Source organism: Haliaeetus leucocephalus, unplaced genomic scaffold (assembly GCF_000737465.1).
Source record: "Haliaeetus leucocephalus isolate CR32 unplaced genomic scaffold, Haliaeetus_leucocephalus-4.0 Scaffold306, whole genome shotgun sequence".
Classification (NCBI taxonomy): domain Eukaryota; kingdom Metazoa; phylum Chordata; class Aves; order Accipitriformes; family Accipitridae; genus Haliaeetus; species Haliaeetus leucocephalus.
Window position 1 is genome coordinate 525,083 of NW_010972742.1, and position 11,274 is coordinate 536,356.

Consider the following 11,274-nt stretch of genomic DNA (forward strand, 5'->3'; position numbering starts at 1 on the left):
CAGACACTGCCTGGCTGTGTGACCTCGTGCAGGTCACAGAACTGCACTGCACCTGAGGCTCATCCTCAGTGGAAGAAAGGGTCCTTCCTCTGCCAGGGCCTGCTCACAGCCCCTGGGCCCACACCAGTCAGGCATTCTGGTGAGAGATGCCATAATTAGCCAACAAACAGAGAATAGGTAAGAAGATAGGAAAGCAGTCAAAATATTCTTTGTTAGCATTGTAAATCTTTAGTTTTCAAAAGCAATTATTCTAGACCCACGAAAGTGCATGGTTTAAAAAATACCAAATATCGACTCCTTTTATACATTAAGTCTGTATGACATTCTTCAATCTGGAGGCACCTCTGAAATTGCAGAATGTCCGCTGTTTCTTTCTGCCTCTTCAATCAGCAGGTGAGCAGGTTAGTGTGTTTCACTTTTGCAGGCAGTGTTGTACCTAGGCAGTTTCACTTTCCATTCTCACGCATTTTTTCATTATATTACAGTGCACCCATATTTTTACAGCCGTACCTAAACACTGCTATAACTGAGCACTGAGGAATTTTTGAGTAGCCAGCCTATAACACCCCACCTATAGCATGGGCACAACATTGCTCGAAAAAGGATGAAGGGGAAACAGTCAAAAGCCTTAAAACAGCCTTGCAGCATGAGCTGAAGTCTGCTGTCCTGGGCTCTGGTGGAACAAAGTTGTGATAGTCAGTTGCAAATATCTCAGCGCAACAGTGAAATTTCCAAACCAATACCATGTTTTGCTAAGAAACCATAAATACTTTTGTACTTGCTTCTCCTTTTTATTTCAGTACTACGTAAGTTTTAGAGTGAAAATTGTCTGATGTTCTTCAAAAAAGTAATCTAGCCTCTGATTTTGAGGTGTAAATTTATTCCACATACTTCACTATGTGCCTAGCAGAGGACACTGGGAAGAAAAGGAATTTGTGACCCACATACACAACTACCTCTATGTGCAGCATGATACAGATCTGGGCAGACACAGGGTTATTTTTCTTTCCCAAGAAATCATGGATCAGAATTAGTCAAAAAGACAGGTTACCCTGGTAAAAGATAAGTCCAGAGCTCTCCCAAGTGTACTGCTGATGAATCAACAGCTAGAGCACTCAGCCAGCTCAGTGTTGGGCTAGATATACAGCAATAAATGATGTACTTTTGCTACACAAATTGCAGCAGCGAAGATACGCCGTGAAAGAGGATTAGCACACCAGTTCACTGTACTGCTACAGTGTGTTTCTTTGCTCATTAGACTTTCCCTGATGTTTCCAACTTCTACCAAAGACCTGCTCAACCAAAAGGTTTCAGGACCTGATGAAAGACCACAAGTTTTGCCTACTCAGTTACCTGAGAGAGAAGAAACAAATTCAAGGTTATGCTTCCAGTTGGACCCACATGGGCTCTGCAAAGACACAGTGCTGCCCAAGATCTGCCCAGGAACTACAGACCTCAGCTGGAGTACATTGAACCACAGGTGTCATCAGGGCTACATTTTCTGTAGAAGCAACCTGCACCCAGACTGATGGCTACAAATGTTCAGAAAAGCAATTATAATATTTTGGCAAAAATAACAAACTACAGCAAATTAACTTTGCTAGTCTCAGCCCTAATTCACAGGAGTGTCCAAAGGTAAGATGACAATTTGCCCTTTCGTCTTCCAAGCCAGCAGCCGCACGGGGCACAAGCTGTAAATGAACTGTGTTCTGCAGCTGCACGTTCTCTCTTAAAAGTTGGTGAACTTACTGTAGGGATGGTGCTACCTATGCTCTTCTTCAAACCACCTTTAAGAGCTTTTTACTGTTATAAATAAGTGCTTTTAAAGCTGATGCATTTGCAGTCACTTCAATCACTAGCATCCAAAATTGTAACTGAGGGCACTAAACATCAACAATTTAAAAGTGAGAATAAGTGCTGGGATCTCTTTTTTTCCCTGGTATCTCAAGTTCAAACTATGATTCCTCACATAGTGCCTCAACTCCAGCAGCTGGGCTTTAAGAAAAAACAGTAATTGTCCAAAGGCATGTGACAAAATCATGCAAGTTGGTAAAAGCAGAGCCGGAGGGGTGGAAGAAACTGGTGAGTCAGCTTGTCACAGAAACATATTTAGAGCTTAACTGGCTGTAAAACTCAATAAGGGCTATGTGTTCTGGGGCACTGGGCCAAAATATGCCCAAGAGCCTCCAGGTCCGTATGACAGAAGTAGCTCTATCATGCAAACAAACACTTTTCTGAGCAAAGGATTTTAGTTGAGAGAGCAAACAGGTCTTTGTGAGCCTTTGACCACAAATGGCTTTGTGCTGCCGCAATCTGGATCCTTCCGACAGAGACCATTTTCCTCCCTGACATCCCCCCTTCCCTAAAGGACCGGGGAGCAGTTCCCAAAGCACCGTGCACTTGGGGAACAGGGGATTGTGTTGCTCACTCACCAACTGGCCACACACTCGCACCCACGACCTGTCCAGCCCTGTACCCCTGCCCCTCCTATGCCCTCTGCACATGCACCAGTCATTCCTCCAAGAGAAAACATAATATTAATGGCCAGTTTTCTGCCTCTCACGCACACACTAGCAGGTACCCAGTCGTACCAGACCCATGCAGCAGACCCCGTGGCAGGTGTCATGCTTGAAGAGAAACATCGTCAGCAGGGATGGCCCCAGGCCAGACACCCAACCCGAGAGAGGCACTGTCCCATCAGTCAGTTGCTGCAGACGCTGGTCCCACCATACCCTCCTCTGTCTGCCTCAGCCTCTGGCTAGTTTCTTTTCTGATCATAAAAAACCATCTTACAGAATGAAAACAAACAGTGAAACTTCTGAGACGTAAAGCAAGGGTGCGGGCCAGAAAGAAACGGCGTCACGGGGCAAGCCCAGCCCAGAAGGAGTTTTACTGACGTACAGAAACAGGCAGAGCTGCCGCATAAGGGCAAACGTGGCCGGTCTTGGGACACACGGCTGCTGCCGCAGGCAAGGCCTGGCTGGGCTCCACGGCTGATGGGAGTCATCAGCACGCACAGACGGGACTTAACAGTGGGTTTTACAAACAGGTTTTGCCAGCTGAAGTGATTCTGCAGCTGCCTTTGGAGACTGCCATTAATACTTAATTTTGGACCATTTGGTTGGTGCTGACAAAAATTCCCCCAAACAGCTCACCAAATGAAAGCTTTCCCTGGCTACCTTTAAAAGGGGAGCTGGTTAACTAAGGGGTTTAATTGTTATTTTTGATGTTCTGGGTGTTTCCATGAGACTCTGGCACAAAGCTGTGGCGATATTTTAATATACACTTTGACAAATTCACTGGAGCTAAATAATTAAGCTTTTGCAGGGTGCTAACACTGGAAGCTCTGAAGAAAGTGCCAAAACAGGGGTTTTGAGTGTATTGCACAGGTCAGGTTTTGTACAGCATGGGCTGCCATGGCTGGTGTCATTTCTCTGAAGGACAATTTCATTGCTAGCACCTGGTACCCTCTTTGGCCAGAGTTATTTTACTTTTATTTGTCCCAGTATACACAAAACCACTGGTTTTCACAAAGGCAAAGAAGAAAGCCTTGCTGACACCAAAAATGCCCCACATCACCCTGATAACCATCATGCAATTATCTGCAGAGAAGTGATAACTCTGTTTCAAAGGCATGAGGAAAACAGTTTCGAATTAGGTCCATGGAACAAATTCTTTTGCTGACACCAAAGAGCTCATTCAACTCCTCTATAATGGGTAGAAATAACACGCTGACCCTCACAGACCCTGCTTCAAGCCCATGGTGATCTCCTAAACCAGCAATGTCCAGTTTGGGATATTTTCCTTATATGTAAATAAGGAAATACATGATATTAAGAATTTTGGATAAACTGCGCAATAAAAAAAAAAGAGCATTTGCCTGTATGGAAACCATCTGTGGTCATAAAGCCTAGGGCAAAATCACAACTGCCCTGGGTATCTAGAAAAGTGGTTACCAGTGCCACAGGACTGCTGCCTGTGTAAAACAGCAAGCGGTGCCGTTCCAGCAGACCCCGCAGAATCACAAATAGCAACTTTCCAAAGCATTTGAGCTGGTGCTTTTCACTGGCACTAAACTCATTCAGCTCCTGTGCAAGGACAGGATGGCAGAGCAGGTTTCGGATCCTGGGGAAACCTGTGCAAAATCCCACCAGTTCTCATCCCCTCCGTGACCTGGCCTAGCTGCCTGTTGCTGCTAAGGCCCGCAGCTTGAAATACTACAGGGCCTTGGATTAAGTCAGTCCTTTCTCTATCAGTTATTGACATTTCCATGTTCATAGCTCCTGCAGGAGCAATGCTGTCATCCGGGCTCAGCGCAGCAACTGGATCAGGGATGTGGGGGAAGGCTGCTCATGCTTTGGACATGCTGGACAAGCAGGACGCACGAGCTCCAGTGCCTAGGGAGCTCCTTCTCTCTCTGATACTTTGTCTTAGCAGGACCTCGCATTTTTGCATCTTGCTCCAGTGCTCATTCACAAGGCTGACACGTATGGCTGTACCCTGTGCGGCCCCTGCTAATTCATGACAACACTAGTGACTGACAAGAGCTGGCACCTTCCCCATCAACACACACTCTGGGCCAGCATGAGCAGCAAATCTACAGTCGAGGAATCTCTTAAAGTAAACGCTGGAGTGAGTGCTTGTGGCTGTATCTTGCAAGCACTGTTCAAAAGACTTGGCTCCTGGGGCTGGAGTATATAGTCTCCAGTGTGAGCCTCGCTGAAGTTAATATTAATGCTACAAATATTAATGCTACAGCTAACCCAGCCAGCTGCTGCACAAGGCAAAGAGGAGAGTTTATAGCAGAAAAGTCCCTGCAGCCTATTAGTTCTCTGCAAGACAGCAGTCTTGTCCTTCCAGATGTGTGCTCTGGCATTCAGCTCTGGAGCATCTGAGCGGTGTAGAGATGGCAAGCTCTGCACATGCCAAACATGTGTCAGAAACATTTCTGAGGAGCGTCTGCTCTTGCTACCCATCCCACGCTGTCCCGTGCTGCTCCCGACACGACCGCAAACAGCAGTGTCGCACACCAGGGTTCTCGCTGTTGGGAATGACATTTTGAAGCCAGACTGCCAGTGCTCGGTCCCAGCTCCGCCACGGAGCCCTTGCGCAAGCACGGGCTGGTGATGAAGGCTGTGCTGAGACCGAGCAGGGGGTGCTGGCCGCAGAGCGCTCCACCTCCTGTCATCCAGGCAGGGATGTGGTGGGGGGGGACCCGGCTCCCCTCTGCGCTGCTTTCCCTGGTTTCCTCGCCACAAGCAAGGGCTGCGGCACACTGCCGGGCACCGGGGTTTTGTGGAGCCGTGGGTCTGGGTGCAGCCTGGGTACAGGCCCAAACTGGGAACCTGCTTTGCTGGGCTGGGCTTACGGATTCTCTCGTCTCCCTGGCTCAAAGGTATGTGTCAGCCTATGCATATGCCACTAACCGTAGGTGTTTTTCTCTCTGTCATATAGGGGATTAGCAGGACAGATATCAAAACCTTTATACAAGTTAGTAAGTTTCAATAAAGAAAATGTTGCTTAGTTGAAGGGTACAGCCAAAAAAATGAAACCTTTTTCACTGTCTATTTAACAAGAAGTTACAACTTTGGTGGAGGCTGCATTTAATTCTCATCCACACAGAAGTAATGGGCTTGCCAAAGCTGCACATTTTCATATCCTGAATAGGAGTAATTTCTGAAGGAAGAAAGGCGATCCAGAGAGTGGTGATTGCTGCGTTCCCGCCTAAAGGTGTGGCTGCTGCCTTCCCTCCGTGGTAACTCGAACAAATAAGCTCCTCTGGGGAATTAGAGAGCTGAAATATTAGCAACCACTGGCACTATCATAGACATGTGTCACAACCCAAAACAAAGCTGTATCCTGATAGAGAGGTTTGTGAGGTTTTATTTTGGGGTGAACCGTATTTCCATGAAAGAGAGACAGTAAGACTAATGATGCAGACAGACAAATTAGCCAGGATGCGACAGAGGCATAGTGAGTAATGCACTGGAAGTACTAGTGGGGAAAAAAGGTTGAGCAAGAAGAAGTGATTTTTTTTTTTTTTTACATCTGTGTGTGTACAGATAATATATAATTAGATTTCTTGGTGTGTTATATATTAGTCTCTCTGGTGTCACTGTCTGCCCCTAAAAGACCAATGTTTCCCACTCTTCCTCTCTTTCCACAGAAAGTTTTAAGTGACATCTACACAGGTGGAGAACAAATTTTGTTCCACCAAGTTCTGGCACATTAAACCTAACAAAAATACAAGAGATGCAAGAGTAACTAATGCTGTGTGCTCATTGCCTTTGTGATACATCACTACTAAGGACAGTGTAGAGGGGGCCAGCCCAGAGCAAAACTATTGTTTGCAATTGCCTTTTCCTTTTGACATTTTCATTGTATGTTCTTTTAGGATTGTAAATCTTCTGCGATGTCTTTACAACACAGCTGCGAAGAGGCAATATCTAAAAGGCTGAGGAAGAAAATGTCCTGCCACCTGGGAGCAGCACTCTTTATCTCCCCAGTAACATTCAGGTGTCTTGGGCCGGTCTGGCTCTCTTCTCTTCCACTGTGATATTTTTCAGTCAATGCATGCCTGATTCTTTTTTTGTTCTTTCCTGAATTGCAGGTAGCTTTGAAAAAACACACATGAACCAGCCCTGCCAGGTAAAAAATAAAGGCTCCTGATTGCTATCATTATTATTATACCACTAGACATTTTGTTAACACTAAAGTGTGACATTTCCCTCCAAAGAAAGGCCTTCTTCTGCCCTTCTGCATGGCCACTTTATTGAATCCAAACTCCGTTTCCGAGGATCTTCACCTGTTTAAACGCTGCTGTGTTTCTAAAAGCAATTTAACCTTTCATCTTTTATGGATGGATCCTTTTTTAACAAAAATCCTATAGGGCCATTTTTCTCCTCATCTCCTTGTGATCTCAGTGATATTACGTGATGTAGCTTTTGAAGAAGAAATGCCGAAACAGCAGCTTCACCACCTGCAGCTAATGCAGCAGGAAGACGGAAAAGGCAACCTGGAAAAATCCCTTTTCAACATTTCTCTCACAAGCTCCTGGTAAGAATCCCCCAAACTGACAATGTCTCTTGCATAGAAATGAAGGGCAAGCGCTCAGGAAGGAGAGAATGGCCTGGAGATTTTGCCAACGTAAAACCCATCAGCTTGTCTTCCAGCCTTGCATCCTCTCAGTGCGTCGACGACTCAAGTGCCACCCAGCTTTAATTATTTATTTTTGGCAATGGCTGTGCGTTGTCCAAGGTAACACGGTCTCCTGGGATGAAGAAAGTCATTCTGAACACAGTCAGTGCCCGAGAGGTGCAGTGTTTAGAGCCAGAACTGTTTTCAAGGCATTGTTGGATGATTTTACTGCTTACTTACTGCATGGCTCACATGGGACTCGTGGTTCAATAAAAAACAGACAAACTACAGACACTAGTACATATTTTCCTCTACTAAATCCTCTAATCCTAGTTCAGTCCAGAGTACTCGGAGAAATTCAGCCTGTCTCCGTGCCAATACATGTTTCCCCTTCTCCCTCCTCAGCCCAGACCTCCCTCTGGGGAAGGCAGATCTGTCCTCGCAGCAAGCCCAGCGCTCCCGGAGCCCATGCGCACCACCCCAGGCAAGGATTTACCACCGGGGACCACAGAGCCACAGGGCTCCACTGGCACCAGCCGCAGCAGGTCCCTTTCTCCTCCTCCCATCTGCCTCGGCACCGAAGCTGAGTGATGGCCGGAGCCCACAGGGTCTTTGGAAAGACCTACTGCAAGTGCAGAGCCCTCCACGGAGCCGCTTGCTCCAGCTCTGCCGTCTGCCTGTGGAGAGGCAGCTGCCTCCACTGCCCAGCTGGGATTACCCAGTACCGCCAGCCGGGGGGGAGCACGGAGAGCCTGGAGGCTGTGGGAAATGTGTGGTTCCTCCAGCCAGGGCCAGGCACCCTCTCCCCATATGGCCACATTCGGTTCTTTCCCGAGTCCCGGGCCAGGGAGACCAGGACGGCAGCTGGCTGCCTCGCTCACGTGGGGAAGGACCGTGCATCCACAGAGGACCCCTGATGACCCTTATCCTCTGCTGACCCTACGTTTGCACAGCGCTAGTCCTGCGTTTCCTCATGGAATGGCTCTTGCAGGCTGCACCACCTTCCCAACGCTGCCCAACGCACCAGGTCCCCCCGGACGCCTGAGCACTGGAACAAGAGACTGAATCGGCTGAGCGCAACATAAACAGCTACTGCCGCAGCCAAAACAAGGTCCTCCGGCGCCTGCAGACTTAGGCCACAGGCTTGTGAGTGGCAGCTGGGGTGAGGAGGACAGTCAGAGATCTCTGCGAGCAAGCCCTACTGTGAAAAAAACCCTATACCCTGGTTTTCCTGAGTTGCTGAGAAGTTTTTAGCAGGTTTTCAGGGAATTTTGAACCAGTGGCAAGTAGAGAACTTGGATAGTTTCTTTATAAGGTCTCTGGATCTCTAATTTGAAGATTGTCTGATGACTACGGGTGGGGACTGTTGAGTGCTGCACATGGAAGCTTCCTCCTTGGCGTGGGCAGCTGTCCCTGAGCAGGAGCAGTGCTCACTGACCCTGAACACAAGTTATTTTGCAGATCTCCTGCTCCTTTGCCTCTCCCCTTCCCTGTCCCTCCACATATCAGGTGTCAGGTTTGAGTTTTGGAGGTTTTGCTTCAGTAAAGCTTCTCCCAGTCACACCTGTGAACATCCTCTTGCTATGGAAGGTGTCATTGTGCATTTCACCCACGAATGAAAGATTGTAAAGTCTCACAGATGTGCCATCTCTAAGCTGTAGTTAAAATCTACATTTATCTGTAATTTACTTTATAAGACACATTAATAAAAATAATTAAAGCCACATAGCCAGAGCATCCACCAGCCAAAGAGACATCATTAACATTCCCTGCACCTGAATAACAAGCAAGGAAAAACAACATGGGGATTTAGAGTTCAACTTGCAAAAGATAACACCATGCATTAGAAGCGAATGAGCCTCCCAATGGGAGCAGCACTAGAGAATGGAAAGAAAATAAAGTAGGGCAGTGTGCCAAATTCAGGAGGTTTAAAAAAAATAAGCAGCACAGCCATCACAAAAGAATCCCCGTTTCAGCCCAGCATGGGAGGAAGTATGAACTGAAACCCAACGAGGATTTCCATGTTACTGTCTTAATTTGTAAAGGCTTTGAAAAATAACACAATGCTGAGCTGGTCTTTCTTTTTTGGGAAGAGGGGAGAGGGTCAAAGGGAACTGTATTGGTTATCAAATAATGACAGAAAAAGCTATTCTCTCTGGCTCTCCTAAACTCCCAAGTGACTTGAAGGGACACAAAAAACACATCCAAAGAAACCCTTGCACAGGAAGGCAAAGCAAAGCCTGCACCTTTCTCCAGCATGCTGCTCTTGTGTAGCTGTTCCCTGCCTCCTTGCTGTGCACTGACACACAGCAGCTGTCCCCCAGAGGGACGGGAACTGCACCTTGAAATGGAGACTGATGCTTTTCCTCACACAGGAAGACAAGCTTTGGCGACTATAAAGCATATGGCAATAATGGCAGGATCAGATCTCGTGCATTCAGTGACAGTTCTGGGCACACACCACCATGAAGGGCTCATACCTTATAATTACTGGTCCAAGCTGGAGGGAGTTTATGCTAATAACACCCACAGGTACTGGACACAGAGCCTTTTTGTCCATATTGTTGGGGGATGCCACATTCATATCTAACTTTTCCTTTGCCTCCTGTTTTCAAACCTGTTCAGGATTTTTGCTTTTTTCCATTCTTCTTCTGACAATTTTAATTGTATAAACCCAGCTTTTCACCTTTTGTTGCTCAATGGATACAGGAGAAGGCGAAATGCAGGTAGAGCACCACAAAAGCAAAAGGCAGGTGAGCTTTGAAGGAAAAGGGATCTAGGAAAGCGACAAAAACGAGCATAGAAATAGAGGGTTGATCTCTGTTGTACTCACAGCATGTAGTAAGCCAAGCAACAGCTACTGTACCTTAACTAGGCAACCAGTAGAAAATCAAACCTTCCCTGTGATCAATAGGATAACGGTGAGAGTTTGATTAGCCTTGGAAAAATTACAATAAGGAGAGAACTTTTTCTCTCCATGAGCTGGGTGATTTCCCTGTGAAAGTTTTTACAAGAAAGAGGCTGCATATAATGCGTCTTGTTAACCCAAATTACATGCACTCGAATTCCCCCTCTTTCCCCAAAGAAATCAGAGAAGAAATCAGGCGTGAAATGGCATGTGGGTGGGGCTGAGCAGAGCAAGCACTACACTTGTAATTAAATGAGACTCGCTGAGCCCCCACTTCTCAGAGCCTTTCAGTTTTTCTGCTGGGCTGCGCTCACTACCCAGAAACACCGGGATATATTACTTGTGTACAGATTTGACGCGCTCTGTGCAAGAGAAAGCATGCCGCAGGGAAGGGGTGTGCCTCTTGCCTTTCTCTAGGTCAGGAAATCCTCAGACCTGAACTTCATGCTGCAGCCCCAGAGCAGAGTTGCCTGCTAGAAATGTATCTTCTAATTTGTCAGGTCCAGTTTTTAATACCTCAAGCAGAAGGGCTTCTGTCCTATTCACCAGAGACAACTGGACAGCGTGGTGCATCGCAATTTAATTTTTCTAATTGTGTTCATAGTTTCTGCTACCAGATAATGTCACCAACTTCTCCACCCGACACGCTGGGAGCCCTTTCTGTCCTGTCCTCTCTGAGCGTGAACCCATGCTCTGTTGTGCCGCTCTGTTTGCCCTGATGGGTGAAATTCCATGAACTGGTCACCGTTAGTGGGACAGCACATGTGATGCCGCTTTGCAGCACGTCACGTTTGCTGACTACGTTTCACGCATCAGGAGGCTTGAGAGTCTTTGGAGCCTTTACGTGGCTTAATACTGTGGTGAGTTCACAGCCTGCTCCCAGAAGTTTTGCAGGAGACCTTGCAAGCTCTGGCAGAGCACACAGCCGCGTTACAGGGGCCCGAGGCGGGCAGCCTCGCCCCCCCGCAGCCTCTCTATTGCCTTGACGCCCTCAGAACTTCCCTTCGTGTTTTTTCCTCTCTCGCAGCCTTGTACAAAAGCAGCCGTCATCTGGAGAGAGGCAAACCCCAGCCCAGCCGTTTATTGCGGAACGGAGCCCTTCCAGCTGCGGGAGGCTCCCTGCAAAGCAGAGAGGGGCTTGCGCCCCGCTCTTTATCCTGGGTGAAAGACCCGCGGCCCTTCCCTCCACCTCCCTGCTCCGACACTCTTCCTCCTCTGCAAAGCCCCCC